This window comes from Protopterus annectens, chromosome 2.part1, assembly GCF_019279795.1.
Source record: "Protopterus annectens isolate FY-2018-M chromosome 2.part1, PAN1.0, whole genome shotgun sequence".
NCBI lineage: Eukaryota > Metazoa > Chordata > Ceratodontiformes > Protopteridae > Protopterus > Protopterus annectens.
In genome coordinates, this window is record NC_056729.1 from 1,938,522,475 (window position 1) to 1,938,550,212 (window position 27,738).

Genomic DNA, 27,738 nt, shown 5'->3' on the forward strand with positions numbered 1-27,738 from the left:
AAACCCAGAGCTGTTAGACATGCTCCACTTAAAGAAATCCCAATCCCTCCGAGCTTCACACTCTACGGACCTAAACATTGTCACCACAATAAACAGAACATGCTGGAGGGATAGATTCCTGTCCCAGAGACTTCCCATACTCTGGAACAAACTACCTATCTATATCAAACAAAGCTCCTCATTAGCACTCTTGAAGAAAAATCTTGATGATTGGATGGGAAATAGGGAATTCACCCCGGGGATCACTTCTGTGGCGATGCTCGGCAGGGGCACAGGAAAATAATTTTCTTGGGTGGCGAAAGCCAGTGTACCTTTTAGGCTAGGCTTATATAGGCCCTAGGGCCAATAGCCTAGTACCTACCTATGAACATATGAAATGGAGGTTTTAAATCAAATGTCTGTAATCAGTGTAAAAGTTAAAAGGAAAGTAGTATGCACACTGAAGGACTTGAACAGAGTTTATGCTATGTGGGGAGAGGAGGCCTGTAGGACACTGGATTGACTGTGGGTGGTAATTACACTGCCTAGGACCTCATTTGACCATGATTTGGCATTGGCTATAAACTTTATGAACAGCTAAGCATGTTCAGAGAAATGTGGTTGAGTTGGTAAAGACTTAGTCCATATGAAAGTATGCAATGTGACACTGAGTCAAGGAAGTTTGTTGTTTTCCATGCGTGATTTTTTTCAACCAGTCCACATATATGTATTTTTAAATCTTTAGGAAAGACGGTAAAATAGATATACTTCAGTAGGATTCCTTTTTATCTCATGGTCCGTTCACTTATTGTGGACAACTTGTAAGGCTCAGCATGAGAAATTTATTTTTATTTTATTTTGTTTTGTTTTATTTTATTTTGATAACTGGGTAGGTAGACTGGCAATGGGATCCTTTTCAGCCAGAAACTGTGTATATATTTTGCAACAAGGAAACGTTTGCTATGAATATAAACAAGGAAGCAGCAATACAGCACTTTTAAAACAGGATATACAGAAAGAAGTCATTGGGCACATTTGTATAGAAAAATAAAAATCAACAAATAAATTAAATGCTTTCATTATTTACAGGACGTAAACTTCAGAGATGAAGAGGCTAGGAAGTTTGTTAATTAGATGAGAAGTGTACTATAGTGATTTAACTAGACTGTGTTATGGAAACAAATACATGTTGACACCTGTGTTAGATGTAGTTTTAGTTCTTTCCTGAAGGCATGAAGGGTGGTTTGTTAACTAACTTTTGGAGGGAAGTGGTACTACACAGATGGACCTAGCTTTGAAATAGAGGTTAAGTAGAAAAAAAGGCAAGATTTTATTTTTATTTTTTATTTTATTTATCATATGTTGACCTGGAAAGTCTGACTAGGTTCCACAGAGCCTGTTTTCAGCGGAGGCCCGGGGAGAAATGCTCCAGATGCATGTCTTTGGAATGCGGGAGGAAACCCACGTGAACACAGGGAGAACATGCAAACTCCAAACAGAAGGCACCCCAGCCGAGAATCGAACCGGAGAACCTCTTGCTGTGAGGTGACATTAACTGCTGCACCACTGTGCTGCCCAGTGCCGCTGCACCGCAAGATGCCTTGGTAAACTTAGGGTACAGCAATTATATCCAGTCCTTTTGTAGGTCAATGTTTTCCACACATTAATTCACTTTAGCAACTATTATTAAAAGCAAAGCAAAACCAAAACTGAAACTAAATTGGCTTTTAATATGATTTTCATCTCTCTACCTGCTATCCATCAGCCTTTTTCTCCCGATTTATGCCCATGCATTAATTACTAGTGATGATGTAGAGACTGTCTTATGGCTTATGAAACAGCCATTGAGTGAGAGAGACAGAGAGAGAGAGAGAGAATCACCCAGCCAGACATTGAGTCTGCTTTAACCTTGCCTTCTGCCGACTGACAGCATTTCTTGCAGCCTGCTGGCTACTGAATGACATACGGATCCCTTGCCACAGACAGTCCTAAATGGCAGTCTGAGAGCACACGGCAGAGATCCAACATCACTACTGAACCTTCTCTGCAGTATTAAGACTCACTGAGTGACTTTTTTCCCCCACTGTCATTTCCACTCTCTCAATCTGTAAAAGGTTCCATGTGGAAGCCCTCATTAATGCAGACGGCTGGGCTTTTCCAGAAAGGTTCCAACCCCACCGGCTGCTGCTTGACCTGAGCATTTGTGCCATTGTAAGGTCTACTGTGACTGCGCACTGCATGTACTTGCTTCCATATGTTAATGAGGACTCCCGTCATCATCTACCAATGTCTAGGCTCCTGGGTCCTGACCTTTATCAGTGCCCTAGAAGTCTTTCATGCTGGTATTTAGCCAACCAAAACTGTTTTTGCATCCCCAAAGAATGGACAAGGCAGCACTGACTACTTATGTCCATCCTCTCTTAACTGTCTCCTCCAGTGCCTGATTTACCATTTGAGCTAGGGTTATCTAGGTCGTAGTCTGGGCTTTATCCCTGTACATCATAGAGTTAAGATTCAGAGAGTCTTTCAATAGTCTTGACTGCTGTCTAGTAATTTTCTTTTTTATTTGTTATGACTAATATAATAAAATCTTCATCTACTATGTAATGCTTCCTTACTAAATGCTTGTCATATTGTAGAGTTTTTCTCCCTGGGCCACCGCTGAAAAAGGACTTATGTCCAGTGGGACTTTCCAGGTAAACAAATGTTAAATAAATAAATAAAAAATAAAAGTAGTAGGCTATCAGCAGTAGTGCCTGACTGGTATGAAAAATATATTTGGCAAAAGCTTCCATTAAAGGTGGCAAAGTTCAGTTCTCATCTATTTGGGATAATTAGACCTCTCAACATGCCCCTATTTTGCAGTAATGCTCATATTTTCAGGCCTGATTTACCTCAGCACATGATGTACCTATATGGAGGTACGTCCCTATTTTTAGGCTTTATTTACCCCTTTGCACAATTTTCTGAAACCCGTTATTTCTCATGATTTTTAAAGCTATCTAGTACACGGAGGACCACAATATGTAACCAACATACTTGTGGCACCAGTAATTTTAAAAAAGAGAAAAATCTTACGTTTCCATTTTTCAGAAGCAAAATTCTACCATGCATGGTTGAATTTTTCAATACAATTCATTAAAGTCTACCCATTTTGTCTCTTTGATAATGTGCTTTTATTCTTCCATTATATTTGTCACTTTCAGTTTTTTTAAATATATTTTTGAGTAGTGTCCCACATTCCTACAGGAAGTGGGCAGAGTTGTATGCTATTTGGCATTTAAAGTTAATGCTAATTTTTGGCTGGATGAGCCTACTTTTCAAGGACCTTTGTATCTATTTTGAATGTCTGTACGCTGACAGGCATTTGAGTAACGGTGAACCCTTGACTGCTTTTCATCTCCCATATAGAATTTTCATTTCTTGCTAGAAGATTATTGGTATACCCAGTCACATCATTTATTTTCAGCTGAAAAAGGCATGCTTCGCTCATTTATTAATCTTTTATGACAATTTCTAAGAGAGCAAGTTTAAGTCAAATATAATGGTCACTTAGCATTTTGTAAGTAACCTAGGATTATTTTCTATCACAGAATGCTTTTCTTATTTCTAAGGATTAAAGGTCAGGCTTACCCTTTACCCTTCTGGGAATCTTAAAACAGAATTTCCCTAGAACAACAGGGAGATGCTAGTAAATACTGTACGGCTGCTAGAATAACATTGTGATGTAACAATGGGCAATTTAGTTAAGGCCACTGTTAATGAATTTCATCAAGTAACCCTTGGTTTGCTTCCCGCAGTCTCCCTTTGCTATTACTGTGTCTCTGGACAGGTCACTTAACCAGGCAGTGTTCTGGGATGCCTCTGAAAATATTTGCAGAATGTCTCTTGTTTTCTATTCTTTTTTCTGTGTCATTTTGTTTTTTTTTATTTTATTTATGCCTTTGTCAGATTCCTTCTTGTCATTTCCCTAATTTTTTTTTACCCTTTTTGCTTCTTTATATTTATGCTTAACTGTTTTTTCACCATCAGCACCAGCCTTCTTCCAGGTGTCTCTTTGTCATCTTACTGCTTTCCAGATGTTTATTTTGGCACAGATGAGACTCTTTGGACTTCTCCTTCTTTTGGTCTTCCTTTATCATCAACTCTATGCTACTCATGGATTACTGCCAAAGCCTTTTCTGTCCTTGTATTGATTTCAAGCCCCTGTGATGGTGGCATCTGTCTCTTTGATTTTTTTTGTTATCTGCAGCACTGTAGCATCATAATTGCTCCAGCCTTTTACTGATAGTAAGCTGCACTGCAGTGCGCTCACCGGTTATTGCACTGTAGTATCATAATTGCTCCAGCCTTTTACTGATAGTGAGCTGCACTGCAGTGCGCTCACCGGTTATTGCACTGTAGTATCATAATTGCTCCAGCCTTTTACTGATAGTGAGCTGCACTGCAGTGCGCTCACCGGTTATTGCAGTGTAGTATCATAATTGCTCCAGCCTTTTACTGATAGTGAGTTGCACTGCAGTGCACTCACTGTTTATTGCACTGTAGTATCATAATTGCTCCAGCCTTTTACTGATAGTGAGCTGCACTGCAGTGCGCTCACCGTTTATTAGTAACATTTAGCCATCTACCTATATTGCACTTCTGCTTTTTCTGCTACATAGTTCTAATGCAGGTGATCTGCCTACCCAGTGTTTTCTGATACCATTCAGTTCCAAAATGACAATTATTTTACTCCATCAATGCATACGACAAGTGGTGCAGAAATGTATCAGTACGCTTTTGCCAGAGTAGAACCCCCATTTGAAACACCTTATTCATACCATCATGTCCTTATTTACCTTTCAGTCAGTTTGGAATTACTCAATGGAGCATCCAGCAGCATTTAATCAGTATCCAACCACCTGCTTATCTTCCATCTCTTCTTTTACTTTTTCTTTTCTGTTTTTATTTTTCTTTTTTTATTCCTAGGGATGACTACAGGCTGCCACTAATGCCTCTCTTCACCCACTGGGTCTACCAGGCTCTACTATACCACTCTTCAGACTTACTCTGATACATGCTTAGGGCTGATTGAGGTATCCCAGTGCAGTGTCATATTGTGACCAACTGCTATTTTTTCTTATACCTTAATTTCGTATTTCCCATGTGCATGTCTGTGTGCAACCTGCAGAAAGAAGTGCAGTGGAGATGTGCAGCATGTCATCCTTGCCTCCACAGTTGCAGAATTGAGTCTCTTTTCCATTTCCACTTTCAGACAAATATAATTTTGTGTGTCCCCAGCCTCTGCATGTGATATAATGCAAAGAGTGTCCCAGTGCATGCCCCCACACTGGATAAGTCCCCTCATCCTCCCCCTGCCACACATCAGAGGCATGAGCTGCTAAATGAACCATGGTCACCTGGGCTGTAGCCAATACATTATTTGAATATGCCATGGTGCCTTTCTATTCTTACTTATATTATTTTTTTTTTGTCTCTGCATCAGTCTATCCCTGATTTTGCCCTTTATCTTTTTTCTGTTTTCCTCACCTCATCTTAATCTCATTTCTTTCCTGCATGGCAGTGCCCAACATTTTTCCTTGTCCCAATACATAAAAGAAAAAGCTCACAACAACCATGACTTAGCCAAACTTTTCACTGGTATGGGTTTGGTTAATTTACTTATACCATATCCACTCCAACTGTTGCAACTGGTGCCTGAAATGTCTTCTAATCCCCACACCCCCCAAAAAAAACCTTGCACATTGTAACCCAACTAGCTCATTCGGTAGAGCACGATACTCTTAATCTCACGGTCATGGTTTAGAGCCGAAAGGCAACATAAATCAGGCCTTATTAATTAATTCTTATGTACAAAGCCACTTATTTCTTCTAAGACAGGATTAAATTTGTGCGTGACTATAGGAACACACTAGGGATATATCTAATTGAAAGGAAGGTAATCCTGCTGCATTGCATTTTAGGAGATGCTGGACTAATGATGCTACTCTCTTAAGGACTAGTGTCTTAGAAAGTCTAATTAATAACAGAAATGTTTTAGAACTTACCCTCTTAAGAGGTAGCATCTTAGAAAGTGTAATTAATAACAGAAATGTTTTACATCTTAAGACACAGCTACATTACAAAGAATCAGTTTATATTTAAGGTATTGTACACTGAAACCTAAAGAGTTAAATTAAAACATTAACAGGACAAGGATAATTGTTTAATTATATACTAATGTCATAACCCTGTAGCTTTTTAAATGTGGGTTTTGCAATGATGTCCAGATTCCTTGAAGGCTTTAGTCAAGGTGCTATAATGTTTTTATGACTATGTATGCCATTTTAATAAAGTTGTCTGATGTGTGTTATTTATTATTGGATATATTTCCTTTTCCTTTATAAAATAAATAAAATCGTTTTAAACATATTGACTCATAAAAACTTATGTGTGCCAAACGTGAAGTTCATTTACTGAATGAGAGTTGGGAATCACATTTTTTTTTCCGAATAAGCTTCCATAACTTTTGTTGCTATGCTTAGACTGCAACTAATGTTGGTACATGCTAGCTCCATTCTCGAATGTGTGCAGCCATTCACAGCTTGTTTCTATAAGTCTGTTTAGCTTCCTGAAGTTAGAGGCATAGTCCAGCCTACTACATACAGTATTAGTGCTACCTGATAGACAAGCTCTGGATTTTTGTTTAATTATAATTCCGGAAGAGATGTTTTTGCAGGAGCATGCTTCCCTTCCTGTCCCTAAACCATTGATTGGTAGTATACTACCTTTGATGTCACACTTATTTTAAGAAAAGAAAAATAAACATTTATATGCATTCTCCAAGTTAATAGAACTGTCTTAGAACTATGTTTACAGATTCATGATAAGGTGGATGAGCCCCCATCTGCAAAAATAATTTAAACTCAATGTTGCATATTTCCCAGGCGTGATAGTTTCATGAAGTGGTAAGACTGTGTGGGCAATAATTTTTATCATCAAATGACTGGGCACTGGAAATCCACATTAATTGTTTTACTATATACTTTTGTATGAAATCATATTATTTATATACTCACAGTGTATGCAGTTAATACAAAAGTATTATCTTGTGAAGCATCAATCTTCTTTAGAACACTGTCTTATTTCTAGACTTGTCTAAAGCCTTCAATACAATTTGTCACAGCAAACATCTACTTGAAATGTCCTCATTAGGTTTCTCTTAGCCCATCCTTCCATGTTTCAAAAGCTACCTGTCCAATAGGCATCAGTCAGTAAAATGGCACACACTCCGCACTTTTGCCTTACTTCCCAGTCATCATCGGTGTGCCACATGGCTCTGTCTTTGGTCCCCTCCTCTTTAACATTCTCACCAACAACCCTCACATATCCTCAAAGCAGGCCTTTCTAATACAAGATGCACATGTCTCTACACATTTCCACATCTGACAACATGTCATGCCTCCAAAAATGTACTCAAGAAGGTTTAACACTTTAACAGCCACAGAAACATGGCTTTGTAATTCATAATTCATGCCACCCCCCCAAAAAAAAAATACTACTTTTTCCCCCAAATTCCTCTCTCATGAAAAAAATGTCATCTTTCTTAATAATACAGCCAGTGAAGTCACTTCTCATAGCAAATTATTAAGGATGATAGTGGATGATAATCTTAAATTCAATCTGCATATAAAAATTGTATAAGAAAAACTCATCAAAAGCTAGGGATGTTTTACAGAGCCAAAAACGTTTTCACAAATGCAACTAAAACTACACTAGCCACTACTTAACTCCTCTCCACAATTTTTTATGGTAGTCCCATCTTTACTAATATTCAGGCATCACAAAAAAAATCTTGAACAATGTTATAACAAAGTTGGTAAATTTGCAGCAAATTCTCCTTTCAGAACCCATCACCAGGCCTCAAACATCTACCCTATACAGATAGGCTAAAAAGCCCTGTCCCTCTACTCAGTTTCATACAGACTCCTCAGAGGTGACCTCTGTCTGGCATACAAACCAATCTCAGACCCTGCCTTAATGGGACTGCTGCATATCCACAAGTCAAGCTCCACTCGAGCAACCCATACACATGACCTCAACCTGGTCTGTGACATCGATAAGAATTGTTGGCGGGACAGATGTGTGTCCCAGAGAATCCCCCATCTGTGGAATAGACTCCCTCTCCACGTCAAGCAGAGTACCTCATTAACCCTTTTTAAGTGCAACCTGGATAACTGGATGGGAAACAGAAAACACACCTCTGGGATTCCACCTGTGTCCCTGCTGGATAGGGGCTTTGGTTGCTGACTTGTCTAAACATGGGCTAAACTCTTGGCTAGGCGTATAAGGGCCTCAGGATCAATAGCCTAGTAATTTTCTATGATCACTGTTTAGCACTAAAACAATTAAAATTGTTTAGAACTAACCTATCAGCTAACATATTACAGCTTCTTAGTACCTATAAAATTATCCAGCATCCATCTGTTTGTTCTACACAAAATACCATTCTACACAACTCTGTTCCCAGGTGGTCATTATGATCCAATGGCCAACAACTCCTGTCTGTCTACAAACCTATGAAATCTGCTGAGCATTTTCTGTAATCGTGGCATGTTTCTAAGGCCTGGAACTCCTTACCTGTATCCATAAGGTCAATATCTTCCCTCCCATCTTTCAAAACCATCCTTAAAGACTTTTGCTCAACACCTGGCTAACTATATCCCTAAATGTGAACATGAGTTCTGAAGAAGTCTTTGCTAAAGATGAAAGCATGTGACTGGATTTTGTCTGTTTTTGCTGTCAGTAAATAGGATTTGTAGTTTGGACTTTGGTTTGTGTGGTCCCTGGGCCTGTACCTTCACTACATGTGTAAGATAAACACCTTAACCATTATGACAATCTCTCTATCAATCTATGGCATATGGACTGCACGTGACAATATTGTAATTTCTGAGAGTTAGGTATTCCTAGAGATTCTACAACAGCAACAAGTTTTGTTGTCGCACCTTATGAGACCTCTCACCCCTAACATCCTTGTCTTTCAAATCCTTCAGGTTTTGTGCAAATTTCATGCAGTCTTGTAGGTGGGTGGGTGGCAGTTGTATTTATAGCACTTCTTTGATGTATGTCTAACATATCTTAGGTAGAAAATCTCAGCTGTGATACTGTTTTCCCTTGTGGCCATAGATGATGCCAAAAAAAAAGGTACGGTGAATGGTAGTACTGATATCTGGAATTATTGCACTACTGATAGCCCAGGCACAGCACCCATCAAACAGGGCATATTCATTTATGTTCAGTTTTGATGTTCATTTAACACCTAGGCACTCTTGCCCTGTTGACCTGGAGCACAGAAGATTGCAGTGGGACTCTGTATCCAGTGCATCTTTTGCAGATGAATGTGATGAGGATTATCATGACAGTCTGCTATCTGTATTTGCTCAGGACCCCACAAAAGCAGACAGCCAACAGAGATGACTGTAAATGAGGGTGTGGTAGCCATAGGGAACAGGATATGGAAGATATATGAGGGCTGTTTTTATCCACTCATATATTGGTATAGTCCAAAGAATTCTTGCAGTGGCCAGTGCTTGGTTCCTTTGATGGTCTTACTGCTTCATATGTTAGTGTAACTTATTTAAATACCTTCATGCGCAGAAACATTAGGCACATTACTGTGCATGAAGGAATTTAAATACATTACACTGACATATGAGGTTATTGGAGGCAAAGATGACAGAATGCATAAACATCCTTGTAGACTACACACTGTTGCTGAGTTCATAATCTTGTTACCTGTTGTTTGTGACCTGGCACTTGCATACAATGCCCAAAACAATCATAGGCTAGGTGTGCATGTCTGAAGCCAAGGTACACATCAACAGGCATTAGTATCAGGGCTAGAGACAATGGCTTTCACCATGGCCATGAATACTGCAGTCTCAACGTTCAATACTATGCACACCTCACCTCACTATCAGGCTGTGATGCTTCATCAACCATAGCCATATCACTGTCTACTGTTTGTCATCAGCTATGGTCACTGACATGCATCTGCCAAATTCTGGGGGTAAAAATAGGTAAAAATGCTTCCTTTGCAGGTGTGCAGGGATCTGCATGGAATGAAGTAAAATTTAGGGTTTTATGTTCCACCTGTGGCTATTGGTTTTGCAAGAGGCCACATGTGTGTTAGAATCTTCCATTATACCCCATGTCTAAGTTTGTATGTATTTGGATACTTGTTCATTGTGTTAAGGATGACTGATATGTTTTTACTAAGAAATGTCTGGCTTGTTTAAACGTAGATGATGTCTGATGTAGCAAGTTTTATGGACATGCACATGTCAGCATGACTTAGGTGAGTAACATTGAGGTAAATGTACCAATGTGGACATCTATGTTCTTTTTATGTACTACTAGAACATATAGGCACATTATGCGACAACATTGTATCAGATGTTCCATATCCCTTGCACATGGGCATACCATCAGCATCTAGCTGTTGCAGGCTGGTACATTTCTCCTTCCCTATCTAAAAGCATCACATGGTATGTGCCGTCAGTTACTTTTCATGTATATCGGTTTCTTGAGGTAAGCCTCCTATTCTGAAATGGGAGCCACAGTGCTTTGCTGTTGGTTTAGCACTTATAGTTATCATAGAAGATGTTTCTTTGGTTGCATATGACTGAGCAACACAGGATATGTCCAGATACAACAACTAGTTCTTCAGCAGACAAAACATCATCAGTCACATCCCTGCCTAATTTATGTGTTTCGACATAAAATTTCCCTGCATGTGTTTAAGGAAGGTGAATCTATGTGATTACTTGGGGCCTTTGGGGGATAACCACTGTCTCCTTCAAAATGCATCTTCATGTTATAGTAAGATATGCATTGCTGTTCACTCATGAATTGCATTTACATAACATACGTTAAAGTTATAACCACAAAACACGAAAAGTGTCACAACAAATAGCAAAACACCTGTTCCAAGAACAATAAAGGTCGTCCTCCCACACAAGTCCAGAAAGGTAAAGTCCACCAGAGAAAATATTAATAAATGATTTATTTTCACACAACACAAATAAAATCTGAGCGCTTTCGTCTCCCTACGGAGACTTCTTCAGAGATAGATTAGAACCACAAAACACATCGATTTATATACATTAACTAGTGGGCTGGTCAATGAATTAATTAATTACTACGCACATTTCCTTCTTTTCTTTGTAAAAGTAAAGTACACACTATTTTCTATTGTGTGTAGATAACCGTTTTCTATACGGAGAACTATAAATGCACTCATTAAAAACAAAAACTATGAAAACAACTATATAAAAGTTAGAATAAATATAAATGTTTTTAAAATATATTGCAATACATTAAAAACATAAATAAATAAATACATTATAGATTACAATTAATATGCCTTATTATATTATAAAAAGAAGGGAGAAACAGTATGTCACGTCAAAACCTTGAAAAAGAGAGAAACCTAATAACAAAATAATGATAAACCATAATGCCAACTCTTCAGAGGATTAAATGTGTATACGTATAAATATATGTGTACACACATACAAGTATATGCACATGTGTATGTATTCCTACATCCATAAATATGGATATCAATAAGTATCAATAAAATACATTAATACACTTCTGTATAGATCATAAAAAGTATATAAAAATGTATATATAAATATAAATATCAATAAATATATTCTTAATAAAACTATATGTTTGTTTAATAATAATAATAATTAAATCATTTAATACTTTAATAATTTGGTAATTTAATATAATGTAATATATCCACCTATCTAAAAAAGTGTACTTCTATATATATTTTTTGAACATGTATATATCTTCTTTAAAAATAATATATATATTCCTAACTTTTAACAGCCCTCTTAGGGTCAGCAGCAAAGATTTTTAGAACAGGAGAAATAGATATGTGGTCATTAAGGCCTTTCCCTCCACTTGCATCCAAAGGCAATTGCCACATCATTTCCTTATATTCTAACTTTGTTTCACTGGGAATCATATCAGAGAGGTGCAATAATTCACTTCCTTTCTTAAAGTCTTGATGTTCCAGGACTAAACATGTGGCAGTTTGTCCACAGAAAGAAATTTCTAGTTATGTGGTACATTAATGACCCTGAAGCAAGTACTGGAGATACGTACTGGTCTTATTGCTGGAGTAATTTGGGCAGATATAACTTGGTGATCCAAGCTTCCTCTGGGAATAAGTAAGCATGAACAGTAATAAGATGCTCTTTCTTTTCAACCTTCTGTATCCCATACTGACAACCCATCATCAAATATAAAATCCAGTGGTGTCTAGGTATATTTTTTACGCAAAAACAAATAATCTAGAATGATAGCAACCTCACATTCTAATTGACCACATAACTCCTCTTACTACATATTATTAGATTGACCTCCAAGTATGTCGGTCTTCTCACATAGTACTGTGGAAACATTATTTCTGCTGTCCAAAACTGAGGACTGAGAGCATGACATTTTGGACGTATCCACAGATGCTTTATTACATATGCACTCATTCAGGATTTCCCGCTGCTCTTATTTCTTTTCCAGATTTTAACCAGATATGTGGACTAAATCAATGTATTTGAACATAGCAGAATTAAATGAACTTCTGTAGTTATATCCCTCTGTAGTTGCATGTTGAAGACTGTCTTTTGAGATCATTTATGCTTGAGCGTAAGAAAAAAATTCCCCCCTGCATCCAAGTTTAATCTTGGTGATAGTTGTTGTGTCTTTCGGCTTATGGGGTTATGTTAGGGGTCGCCACAGCAGAACTCTGGTCCGCTAATGATTGGTAGTGGATTTTTACATGCTGAGTTACCAGCCCTGACGCACAACCTTCAACGAAGGCACGTCCAAAGCAAGGAGGTGGAGCAGAGCCAGCACGCAGGAGGTGCAGGGGGACTTGACACTGCAGATGTTGTTTTTTTGCTTTCATAGTTGAAGCTGATGTTTGCATGTATCAACTTTACGTTTATCCACAATCATGGCAGCATTGTTTTTTCTGTATGAATCTCTTATCTCAATCCTGTCTTTGTGATGCTGCCCCTAACTGCATAGAGTGATTCAATAAAAAGCTAAGCAATCTGCCAGTTTGGCAGAAGAACACAAGTTGAGGGCAATATCTTCCTTTTAGGATACTCTAACTAAGATGCATCTCTTTCTGTCTCTGTATAACTCTCTCTCTCTATATATATATATATGCATATGTGTGTGTGTGTGTGTGTGTGTGTGTGTGTGTGTGTGTGTGTGCGCGCGTGTGTGTGTGTGCGTGTGGTTTTGTGTGTGTGTGTCTGTGTGTGTGCGCTCGCGTGTGTGTGTGTGCGTTTGTGTGTGTGTGTGTGTACACGCACATGCAGAGTATGTATTTTGAGGTCAAGGTCATAAAGCTAAAGAGTTGGAAATATATCTGGATTTAGAAAATTGGAAATCTTCAAACATCAATACACTGTTTTCTATTATATCTGTCTGTATGTATTTATAATAAATACAATAAAAATAATTATTTGCAAGCCTTATCCCAATGTGTGAACTATTTTGGACACTACAGTTAATAATTCTGAACTGAAAACAATTACATCCGTAAGATTATCATTACACCAAGGACACCATGATCACTGAACAGGTCCAAAAGTGTGTCTGCAAATTTAACTTGAAATTTTACTATGTTTTGTGTTAAACATCTTTTCTGGTTACAAAGGTCATTGTGGGCCTTTCTACTTTAGAACTACATGCATTTTTCAGAATGTGAACTTGTCTTACTTTCTTTAAAAGTATGCTTAGTTGGTTTGCCTCCTAGATGATGTTTTGCTATACTGTTCTTTCCACATTCATTAGTAACCACGAGGGCACTTGAATGATCATCTTTAGTTGCAAACATTATATCCTGTTTATTTAAAGCTAAGATTGACACTGCCTGATAAGCTCTTGTTCACCAGTTTCAGGTTTCAGCGGCATATGGTGCTATTCACTAGAGTGAAACTGACACTAACCACAAGTCCCTGCAAATTATAGCATTCCTGTAAATGTGCTGTCATTTGATGCTACATTTTTAGGATGAAGCTAAGGCAAGCTAAATTACTGCAGACTGCTCATTCATCTAATGACTGTTAACTGATTTCATTTTAACATACAATAAAACATCCGAACTGCAGAATAAATGTTATGACATAAGGTGCAAAAATTCATATCATGACCAAGTTAAGGACACTTTCCAATGTAAGTGGACTTGTAAGAGATAATTGTAACTGTTCAATAGTGCAATTTTCCAAAAAGCAGAAACAAGCCATATGAGTCCGCAACTATTTTATTTCATTGTATGTTATGTGGTTAATCAAGAATGTTTGAAAAGAACACTGAGGATTTAGCTTTTTTAACAGCCATTTTGGTTATCCTGACAAACAACAGTTAGCTGGCATTTATTCCCAGTAATAGCTGCATCTGACCACAGAACTGTAGGAGTCACAGAAAATATTTGTAACTATATGGATATAGTGAAATATATTTCAATTTTGGTATTAAATAAGGTCATGGTTATTCCACCTCATGCAGAAGATTGTATATATTTTCTTATCTGTGTGCTTTATTTAATATGAATTGATCACACTTTCATTTTATCCTCCTTAACCTTTGCATGAGGAAATTCAAAGTTTGCTTTGTTATTGATCATGAGAATAATTTGGGTTGAGAACATTACATGAGCTTTTAAGATAAAAATAAAACAATAATAATAACTGGTTTCATAGTTTGTAAAGCACTATGCAGTCAATTAGGAGTTATATGAGCTGGTAAGTATTTTCTTTTTGGTGAAGTATATTCAAAACTGTCAAAGTTAAAAATGTATAAACTAGATATGCATAATAGTTTATGTTAAGGAAATGCACACTGCAATTTCAAATAACACCAGATATGCTTACACATATGTACCAGACTAATTTCTAGCAGCATCATAATCCTTTCAAAGACCAAGAATAGTCAATGCTAAGGGTATGTAATTAGACTATCTCATGACTGATTATGACAGGGGCAATACCAAGTTTTATCAGATTAATGCAGCTAACTTCACAATGCATAAACATGAAGTGACAACCCCCATATGCTTCCCTTTCATTTCTGTAGCCTACAACTACAAAAAGAAAATTATCTGTCTTAATCGTGCACATAGTATATAACATATTATAAAAACTTATCCTACATACTGGTATATGAAAACAAAACAGATGCAGTAAATGAAATCACAGTATCAGCTTACAAACCCTGGTTGAGGTTTGGCATAATGGTTAAGGTGCTTACCTCACACAAACAAGGTACAGGGTTTAACTCTGAGGGATGCATGGCTAGGTTTATAAACACCCCACTGATCATTAGCCTAAAATGAACCTAAAAAAATCTGTGCAAGGAAAAAACAAAACAGAAAACAGTGATAAAAAGGTGACAGGTTGCCATAATGGTTAAGGTATTTACCTTACAGACATAAGGTGCAGGGTTTAATACTCACATGGGGTAAAGGGCTAGGTTTAAAATGGCTTACAAGAGCAGTTAGTCTAGTACTACCCTATGAACCTTAGCATTGCTCCTTATCAACAGTACAAGACCTGTAACTGCACAAAATGAAGACAAATTGTAAAAGGCATAGAAAAGTACCTTGACGGGGGCTAAGTCTTTACCCTGTGATACAGAGGACCAAGCTTCCATGCCCATGTTACTCTGCTGTACCTTTGAGTAAGGTGAGTATTGACAGCTATCTCAGCCATGGACTACATATATATATATATGCTATGGGAGCAGTTCACTTTGTCAACTGCAATTTTTGACCATAGAGAATGCTGCTATGTTTTTTTTTTTGCCAACACTTTTTGCTGACTGATGAGTTCATCCGTCACTGGAATGTCAGCTGTTGTATGTGTGTGCATAGGACATGTGCTTTGAATTATAGTAAGTGAATGTATGCGCCAATGGTAAAACTTTCATATATACTGAACATTTTGGCATTTGGTATGGGAATGTGTCTGCAAGGCTAGGTAGGTGAATAGTTTAAGTGCTGTGCATGTGTCTATTGCATGTGAAGTGTGTCCAAGTGTCTAGTGCACTGGTGCTGTTAAGGAAAGTTTTTTTGTATGATAATGTAACAGGTTAAGGATTGGAGATAGGTGAAGGGAAGAGTCAGGGCTAATGTTATCACATGAGTTATGTAATGGTAATAATTTAGTAATGGTGCAGTTATGAATCATGCTAATATATCGACCACAAGATATAGACAGCGTACACAATTCTTGCATATAACTGCACAAATTTTTTGTGTATAACCATCGCAGTAGCAAGCAAGTACCAGAAATGTCATTCATGCATTCATTCTATATAACCCTTGACTGCAATGACCCAGCTGGGCTGTGCTGCTGTCAGTGAGTCACTGTAAGTTGTACAGTGTGGCATTTTTGTATTTCATTGAATAGGGACGTGTGGAGCAGCCACAAAGGCAACATCTGCCTGCTAAATGTCTTACAAGAGTAAATGTTATTTGCAGTACTAGTAGAGCTCCTGTCATTATCTTATTTATTCCACATGCACTCCGGCTAACTGGTCACCATTCTGAGAGAGGACATTACTCTGCATTACAGGTATTACACCCGGTCCTTCCCATAATGCTGTTCTTTTTATCGTTGAACTGGTTATTGACAAACACGTTTCTCTTCCATTTCACTTTCTGTCATATGAAGAAGTGTAAGGTGGGTAAAATAACATGTACATTTCTTTTCATTTTTCTGTTAGAATGTTTTTTTTTTCTTAATTCAGGTTTTCCTCATAAAATTGTATTTAGCACTCTCCTTCATTAATGCAGACATGTTTTATTCAGACATATTATGAATGTTTTCTAAAAATAAGCCAAATAATTATAACTCAAAATCATGGCACATACAATTTTCCTGGAGAAGGCAACCAACAGATTAAACTGTCATTTAACAAGCTACTAACTGTGAATGGTATAAACATACTGCATCATGAAAAATATTCTGAATGCTAAATCTTTAAGAATACTATAATTTCCCAAAGAATCATTATTAGCTTAGGAATATGCTTTGTCCCCAGGTTACTTTTTATTCCAGTGACCTAGTGAAAAGAGACACAAAGTTAATTCTCTCGTATAAATTATATTCTAAAAATCCACAATACATTTCTCCATTATGCTGGATTCAATATATCAACCTGACTTTGCTTAGAAATTGAACAAATCGGGTTATATCATGTCAGTGTTATTTCCGTCTGATGTATTTTGTCTGCAGTTTGAAATATATATCAAGAAAGCTTGATTTGAATCTTAAAATAGAAGAATGACAGCAGGTCATAAAATATTTGATTAAAGGAGCAGTCTTTCTACAATTTTCAAAATATTGTGCGGCATGGAGTTTGATTTATTTTCCATATGTGCAATCAGTGATTTCTCCCCTTTTGTCTTCTGTCAGGTGCAATTCTCAAACTGGTCAGCTATTACTTCAAAATATTTTTTTCTGAAATCTAACCATATCCATCTCCTGATACCTGTGATTTGTTATTTACTAGAAACACATTCTATAGCTGAGAAAGAATATTTAATACACTTAATAGATTAATCAGTCTGTTAAACCAATTTCCAGCATGTTTACAAGCTGCAATTTCATCATTATAGAAATCTCAGTGTTTTAGCTGTATATAATAACCATTTCAAAAGAAATCTACACTATAAAATATAAACATGCTAACTATACATGGCTCTCACAGAACATTTGGAGAGTGAATGTGAACAGTCTTGCTAATGTTTTCTGACAAAAGATTTTCATTTTGGTTTCTTGTGTTTCCAATATGCAACTGGAATCTTTCTAGCATATTTTTCTCAACCGGCTTTAGGTTATTGTCAGTTTAATCCAACTAACAATGAATCATTCAGTCAAATTAGACCAAAAGTCATTTTTTATTTTTATTTATTTATTGCATTTGTTGACCGAGAGAGTCCACTGGGCCATGTCAGCCTGTTTTCAATGGAGGCCCGGGGAGAAAAGCTCCACAAGAAATGATATTACATTACATTACATTAATATCAATAGTGACAAAGAGATATGATAGTAGACAATATTCAGAGTCCGAAGCATTGAGTAACATTAAAGTAAGCCATAGGCTTACATGAGAAACATGAATTACAAATGAAAAATGCGGAATAATAAGAGAGGTTACATATTTACAGCAGTATTTAGTATAAAAACATTATCGTAGGCTATAGGCTTTCATAAGAAACATTCATTGCAAAAGCAAGGAAGGTTTAGTAGAATATGAAATCAATTTATACACTTTTAAACAAATCTGGCAAAGAAAATGCGCATTAGGTAGTCATGTATCTATCGATTATTCCGGAAAAAAAAGAGAAAAAAAGAAAAATAAAACCTAGAAGGAGGTGCTTTAGGTAGGAGCATGAGAGGAACATTCCCATTTGGAGGACAGGTGTGAGAACAGGTGGGTCTTGAAGTTATTATGGTTAGGTATGTTGTGTAGTTGATAGGGGAGAGAGTTCCATGGTTTAGCTATGGTGCAGGCTAGTAAGAGTTGGCCTGGGAGATGAGAGGGTTTGTGTACTTGAGGCAGATTTTGGCTCTTTGATCTTAGGAGTGGGAGGGCATTAGGGCTGTGGCCAGGGATGGTCAGTTGCTGGTTTGAAGATGAGCTTGTGGGTAGTGGTAAGTTGTAAATATATAAGGCAGTTGGGGAGTTCTAGCCATTTGAGGATGAGTAGAGAGTGGCAGTGGTGAGAATAATTTTTATAATTGGTTGCAACTTTGCTAATTTTGTGGTAGAAGGATTCAAGTTTGGATTGTAGGCCTAGTTGGATGTTGATAAATAGGGGAGTGCCATACATAAGAGATGGGAGGAAGAAGGTAGTTGCAAGTATTTGTCGGGTGGAGGGGTTGAGATAGCAGTTGTCCCTGTATAGGAGACCAATTTTTTGATGGTTTTTCTTAATAGCAAAGTATATGTGGGAGTCAGACTTTAGGTTTTCATCAATAATGATGCCTAGCAGTTTGTTAGTGGGAACTATTCACCAATTTGACATCCTTTGTTTAATTGAAACATGGCTAAAACCTATAATAAAAGACAATAAAATCACCCCCCAGGTTATAACATAACTCGACTAGACCGCATAACTAAAAAAAGGTGGAGGGGTAGCAATTCTTTACAAATCTGAATTACAAGTTAGCACTGTAAATCTTAACGAACCTCTAATTAATAATGCCGAAATAATCATCTACAAACTCCAGCTTAACCCACATAAAGCTATAAATATCATCTGTGCATATCTTCCCCCAGGAAACAATACTAGCTTACTTGAATACATGCTCAATTGGCTTTCCCATAATCACCCACAAGAAAGCATAGTCTTAGGAGACTTCAATATAGATTGGACTTCATGTAGCAGTACAAACCCCACTTCCCATATAAACCTTTATGGCTTCTCTCAAACTATAAACTCCCCTACTAGAACTAATAAACTCAACAATAAAGACAGTACCTTGGATTGGATACTCACCAATAATCCTCACCAAACTTATACCACAGGAACTCTTCCAGATGACCTAAGTGACCATTCTCTAATATACATTATCAGACATAAAACCAACCTAACTCTCCCTAATACTTTTGGAATTGTACGTACCAAAAATCACTTTAATTCCAAGCTATTCCAAACAGAACTAAAGCAATGTAATTGGACTCTATTGAAATCTCTCCCTATAAATAAAGCAGTTGAATACTTTAACTCTACATTCTTAAAAATCCTGGACCATCACGCCCCATTACGATCTAATGGAATTAAAACTAAACCTGCCCCTTGGCTCTCTAATGAAACCAGGCATTTAATCCATCAAAGAAACAAATCCTGGGCAAAATGGCGTACTACTAAGAATCATGTAGATCACCAAACCTTCAGACAACTCAGAAACAAAACAAAAAAATCCATTTTACTAGACAAAAAGAACTATTACCACCAGTTACAACAATCCTCCCTCAAGCATCCACAAAACTTTTGGACCAGCATTAACAAACTGCTTAACCCAGGACAATCTATCACCCCCAACCCACTAGTCTCGAACCCTGAAAATCCTATACAAACAGCCAATGCCTATAATTCTTTCTTTACTGACACTATCCAAACCCTTGCAAGCCATCTATCTCCCAATACTGCTAACCAGCCCACTCCCACTAGCTATCCACCCCCTGCATTTCATTTACAAACAGTGGCCACATCCTTTTACATAAACTAAAACCAACCACCCCTTCAGCCAAAAAACTCCCAGCAGAATTTCTGCAAAAAGGGGCCAATGCCATTGCTTACCCCATCTCTATTCTCATAAACAGAACTATAAAGGAAGGTACTATCCCATCTATCTGGAAAATTCCTCACATCATTCCACTACATAAAGGAGGTAACTCCAATTACTTCTCTAACTTTCACTCTATAGCTCTACTATCCCCCCTTGCAAAGATAATGAAAAATGCATTCACAAACAACTTCTTAACCACCTTCTCCATCACAACCTATTAGCCAACTGTCAGCATGGATTCAGACCTTCCCACAGTACAACCACTGCCCTGCTATCCTTCACAAACTGTATCAACAAAAACCGCAATACAAATCTTCTTTCCTCTGCAGTTTTTGTGGATTTATCTAAAGCTTTTGACATGGTTAATCACCAACTTCTTCTACACATACTGAAATCTCTCGCACTCGACACTCTATCCATGAGTTGGTTCACATCTTACCTTGAAAACCGACATCAAGCTGTACTGTGGCAAAATAAACTATCTAATCATCTTCCTGTCTCCCTAGGTGTACCACAGGGCTCCATATTAGGTCCACTCCTGTTTTCCATCTATATCAATGACCTTCATTTAGCTATTTCACACTCCACCTGCATCCAATATGCAGATGACTCTACAATAATCTGCTCAGCCAACTCCCAAACCGAACTCCAGTCTCTTACCCAAAAAGCTTTCAATATTGTTGAGCATTGGTTCTCAAACTGCTGCCTCCTCCTAAACCCCCAAAAAACTAAACTGCTACTCTTTACACCAACGCATAAGTCTTCTCCTTTACATTTTACCCTCACATCCAATAATGGTACTCTTATCTCTCCTGACCTAACCACCAAACTCTTAGGTATCACAGTTGACAACAACCTCAACTTTGACACTCACATAAATTCCACTATAAAATTAGTTAACAGAAAACTAGGATCCCTCTATAAAATTAAGCCCTTTCTTACACCACTAGCAAGGACCGCTATAGCTAGAACACACCTAATCTCAACCCTACTATACGCCTCTCCTATATACACTAACCTCTCTAAGAATAACCTCAACAAACTTGCCACATCTTATCACAATATTGCTAGATTTGCTACCGGCTCTCCATTCAGAACTCATCACTGTCTGAACATAAAGCAACTAGGCTGGCTAGAATTTCTTAACCAGCTTCAATTCCATCAACTTACAATAGCCCATAAGACCCTGTATCAACCCTGTAACACGCCAATACTCTCAAGCCTTATTATACCTTATAAAAATCTCAATAATCTGCGCTCCTCACACAAAATCTTGATTAATACCACCAAAACTAAAAACTCAGCAGGCGACTCCTTATTTTCTAACTCTGTTGGAAAAGTATGGAATCAACTACCTCCCAATCTCACATCTCAGACCTCTCTCTTGCTTTTTAAAAAGAATCTAAGGCTATTTCTTAATCAACACTGGTTATGCTCCTGCACCAACCCTGACAACCCTGACTAAATTCTCTCCCCTACTCTAACATTTAATCCTACATCCTATACTTTTCCTCCCTCTCTCTGTTTCTACATAATTTGTTTTGTACACAAACCCCTAGTTATTTTTTATCTACACTGAGAAATATACACAGTAAAAAAAAAAAAAAAAAAAAATATATATATATATATATATATATATGTATATATATATATATATTTGTTTTTATAATGTCATTCTTAACAACTGATGTTTTTTTATATTGTTTCTGTACTACCCTCTATCAATGTTTTTATAATACATCTATGTAACAATTTGTTGTTTTTTTATAATGGCTCTGTCTTAACCTAGACTAACTCTGTATGATTGCTGGAGCTTTTCTCCTCGGGCCTCTACTGAAAATGGACATGTATCCAGTTAGACTAGCCAGGTCAACAAATGTAAAATAAATAAAACTATTTCCAGTGGGGTTTTATTTTGGCTTGTAATGCAGAATAGGTTTCTGTCTAAAGTGGAGTTTCTAGTGGGGGTAAAGATCATTAGTTTTGTTTTGGTAACGTTTAGGGCAAGGTGATTGGCTTTCATCCAGGATTCTATTTTGGCAAGGGCAAGTTGGGATTTTAGTAGCAGTTCAGAGGGGGAGGAGGCTGAGGAGATGATGGTGGAGTCGTCTGCATATTGGATAATGGAGGCTTCAGGGAAGGAGTGGTAGAAGTTGTTGATAAATATGTTAGAGAGCAGAGGGTCTAGTACTGAACCTTGAGGAACGCCGGTGGATATAGGTAGGAAAGGAGAGGTAAATTCTTTCCACCGGATAGCTGTTTAGAGGTCTAAAAATAGTGATGATACATATTTGTCCTTATCACGTGCTAGGTTGATGGTCCCTAGAAAGGAAAGGAGGGCAGTGATGGTACTGTGGCTGGGGCGAAAGCTGTGTTGAGTGTGGGAGAGGAGTCTGTTCAGGGTTAAATATTACATGATTTGTGCATGGATAGTTTTTTCTAGTATTTTTGAGAGAGGGGAAAATATGGCTATGGGTCTAAAATTGGTTGTGTCTATGTTTTTGCCACCTTTGTGTAGTGGGAAAATGTATGCTTGGTGCCAGATGGTTGGGACGTATGACTCCTGTATTGATCTATTTATGAGAATAGATATGGGATAGGCTATGGTTTCAGCAGGTTGCTTGAGGAAGGTGGGAGGTAGATTGGTGTGTTACGACAAGGTTTTAGCTTGAGGAGAAGTCTTTTTATTGTGTTTGCGGGATGGGTTTTAGGATAAAGGGGGAGGTAGGCGGAGGTTTGCTGGTAGGGGGAAGGGGGTAGGGTGGCAGGGAAAGAGGTGGCTAGTTTTACTATGCAATCTATGAAGAATTGGTTGAAATTAGTGGCAGTTTCTAGGCTGGTAAGAGTAGGGTCTGGGCATGGGTTACTTTTATTGCCATGGTGAAGAATGGAGGAAATGGAGTTTAAAATATTTTTTGGATTGGATGAGTGCATGGATTGGAGTTTGTTGCAGTAGGTTTTGTGATCTTTAGTTATTAACTTCTTGGCTATGTTCCGCAGTTGTTTAAATTCTAGGAGGGAGATGGTGGTGTTTTGTTTTTGGTATTGTTTCCATTTTATGTCTCATTGATGCATGATATGTTTAGTTTCATAGGATAGCCAGGGGCAGGGATTTAATTTGATTTGTTTGGATCTAAGGGGGGGCTTGTTGATTTAGAATGGTAAGGAATGTATTGTTGAAATAGGATACTGCACTGTCTAGTGAGAGAGTTTGTAGGGGTGACCAGTCAGTGTGTTTTAGGCATTCTGAGAATATTTCAGGGTTGAAGGAGACTAGGTTGTGGTTTTGGATATATTGGGGATGTTTTTGTGGGGGGGGTACATGGTCAATGAAGGCAGGTAAGTGGTCACTGAGAGGATCCGGTAGAATACTGGCATTTGAGGCAAGGTTGAGATGGATAGACAGTATCCAATCTATGATGGTACCATAGGTTCCATCTTTGTTTGGCCTGGTTGGAAGGTTTATAAGTTGGGTGAAGTTGTACAGATTGATTGAATGGAATGGGGTGTCAGAGTTGAGAGAGGCCCAGTTAATGTTTACATCACCAAGGATATAGGTTTCGAGTTTGATATTGAAGCTAAACCAGGATAGTATGTCTTCTAATGTTTTGGTATTATCGCCTGGAGGGATATAGATGGAGCTGATGCATAAATATTTGAAATTGTTAAGTTTTAAGTAGCCTATTTTCATTTCAGCATTGGAAAATGTAGGGATGGGGTAGGTGTATGGAATCAGTGTATGGGTGGAGGGGTAGATAATATCCACTCCACCTCCTTTTTTTTCCTGGGCTCTATCATTGCAAAGGATTTGGTAGCTGGGAGAGAGGATTTCATTCTCAGTGATGGCAGGTTTAACCCAGGTCTCAGAGATAGCAGTTATGTTGGGTTGGTGGTAAGCAAGCCAAGCATGTAGGTTGGGGATTTTATTTTTTAGGCTTTGTGCATTGAATGTGGTGAGTCGGATGGCTTTGGGTTTGAGGGGTTTGTTAGGGTGGTTACTTAGATTTCTGGTGGAGTTGGGTCCAGGTTTTGGGTGGATGTCACCTGAGAGAGAGGGAGATATAGAGGAAGAGTTGAATGAGGTGGTGTATGGGAGATAGGGAGGAAGGGTTGAGTCGGGGGAGGTTTGTTTAGAGTTTGTTAATTTGAGAGGGGTGATGGGAGGGTGGAGTATGGAGTATGATGGGTTTGAAAAAATATGTTGGGTTGGAAGAATAGAGTTTAGGGGAAATTTGGTTAAAAGTAGGGGATGTAATTGGGAGGTAGGGGATGGTGGCTTGGAAGTTTTGAGGTGAGTGTATGTTAGGGAGAAGTGTAAGAATGGTTAGACAGGAGAGGGAGATAAGTAGGCTGGTTAGGATTAATATGTGTGAGGAGAGATTAGACGTAGTTATTGGAGCATGTGGGGTTAACATATGACTGGGCATGGGCGGGGTTTGTTGGAGGATGGGTGTGATTGGAGTGAGGGGTCTGGTTAGCTATAAACGTACAGGTAGTGGGGGAGGGCGGGTGGAACTTGGGAGCAGGGTAGGAGAGCAGAGTGAGCCTGTAGGGCGAACGGAGTGAGATGAGACAAGTAGGAGTGAGAAGGCCACAGAACAAGCAAAAAAAAAAAACAATCAATTACTGGAACTCTGTAGTTGGGATGGTGCTAGGAAAGTAAGTACTTGAAGCAGTACAGAGGGGAAAGCCTGAGACTGCAGTGGGATTTAACCAGATTCAGTGGTATAGGGCAGAGCAGGTATGTCTCTGTAAATTAAAGTATTAGATTTAAAATTAAAATAGAGTATAGTAGTGAGAATGGCAAATATGTACAAACATGTGTTTCACTATAGTGTGTGTATGCTGCCACCTAGTGTTGAAATGAGATTTAATTGTTGGTCATAAATTTATCTCCTATGGTCATGTATTATCTACAAGGACACATACTACTATGGTAAACAAATGCATATTCATACTAAGCTTGTTCCATAGAAAAGTCCTAGTAATATACAAGAACAGGGCTGTGATACTGAACAGAGATGATTTGCAGTGAGTTAGGACTTCTTCAGCTACCTGGTTATGAACTGTGACAAAACAAACAGTTACAAAATGCAAATATATAGAAAGGAGAATGTGAAATTGGGAAGAGAGGGAGCAGAAGGAGACAAAAGCTACAGGCAGGCAAATTCAAAGATGGAAAGAAAAAGTCTAATGTAAAATAAACAGTATTTGGGAGCATTTGGAGTACTTTGTAAAAAGGTGATATATAAATGGTACAGAGAAAAGGCAGTATACATACATATATATATATATATATATATATATATATATATATATATATATATATATATATATATATATATATTGTATTGTTTTACAATCTGCAGAAAAATTGGTACATTTCTATATTTCTTTGAAACATAACAATTGTACAAATATGAAAAGCTAAGTTAACATTTGTCGAGGTACGTTAGTAGATGATTATTCCTTGATTACCTTCAGGATGCTTTGTTGTAGTTTCACTAGTCTCCTTCTGTTGCAGCTCACAATTCCTGACCCGACAGTTTGCATGTATCTAAGTGTATGCACACATAAAAACATTGACACCCCCTGACACACACACGCAGACACGTGCACACACTCACACACACACATACACAAACACACACACACACACACACACACACACACACACACACACACACACACACACACACAGCCATTTTCACACATGGATTCACACACACACACGCACACACACACACACACACACAGTAATTTCCACATATGCATATGTGTGCACACACACACACACACACACACACACACACACACACACACACACACACACACACACACACACACACACAAAACAAAGCCTGTAATGCACAAGCCTGGGTACACAGTCTCATAGAAAATAAAGTCATGCTCGTTTTGAAAAGTACACATTTGAAAAACAGAAGTAATAATTTTTGCAGGGGGTGCAAATTAATTTAGTCTCAGGTCTCACTAAGTTTACTATTTTCATTCTGAGGTCACTGAAGTTTGGGATAAAGCATAATTACTGAAAGGCAGTATAATGTAAGGCAAACTTGCTCAAAGGAGCATGTACACATAAAACAAAAAAATAAAGAAGTGTCAAAACGCTGAGTAATCCACAAACTGGTAGGAAGGAAAACAAAAGAACAGTTTATTCACAGACTAAGCGCTTTCACCCTATGTCCATAGGGCATCACCAGAGTGAATTAACACAAAAAAACCTCAACATTTATACAACTCTAAAATACAACCCTCCCACTACTAATTGTAAAATGCTGTGCCAATTAATTCTGAAAGAAATATAGTTAAAAACAATCAAACACATTAATAAATGCACTATAATAGTAAATAATGGGATTACTAAATAAAAATATATATAACCATGCATAAATAAATATAAATATACATAAATATGTGCAAATCCTGCTATAAATAAATAAGTTAAGTTAAAACACTTGACTAACGGAAGTGTACCAAAGAAACATACATGTATATATTACCAGTTTGTGGATTAGGCAGTATAATGTCTTGCTCACGTGTGCAGTGAGATCAATTTTCCATAACACTAACGTAATCAGCTCACCCTGCATCTGTCATCCGGAAAGGCCTTCCAAAGCATACCTTGCAGAACCACAAGATTCAGGAACAGCTTCTTCTCTAATGTCATCAAGCTGCTGACCTCTAATAACCACTACACTCCATGATGTCCACCTGGGTCAGTAGAGACTGTCTCAAATTGTGCAAGAACCTGGTTACTAGTCTCTTATTTATTTATTTATTTATTTATTTATTAACCGGGTTTGCCCAACTGGGCTTGTGGCCCATTTTCAGTGGAGACCCGAGGAGAAAAGCTCCAGTGATACATTTTAAAACAAGTACAATTTTAAACAATATTGATATAATAGCAGTTATAGCAAAACAATTCACATATGTTGGGATACATGCATAAAGTTAAAGTTGCATTAAAAAGAAGCTAAGTAATAATTTTACATTGATATAGTTCAATAGGTCAACAATTAACATTTTTTGTTTGTATAAAATTGTGCAAATGCATAGTAGACACATTGGAGAGAGAGGTGTAATGAGGTACTAAGTATGGTCCTTTTGAGGGTACATAAAGGGAAGGAAGAGTAGGTGGGGTCATGGCAAGGGCAGGTTCTGGAATTGAGAAAATAAGCTTTTAATTCATTTTTAAAGTGTGAGGTGTGGGAGATTGAACATAAGTCAAGGGGAGGTCTCTCCTAATACTTAGTGCAGTATTTACCATGACTGTAACTTATAGGCCATCTAGGGCAGTAGCAATACAGTAAAATCTCTCTTCTTTCAGTGCAATACATGCAAATTCATAAATTAACCATAGGGC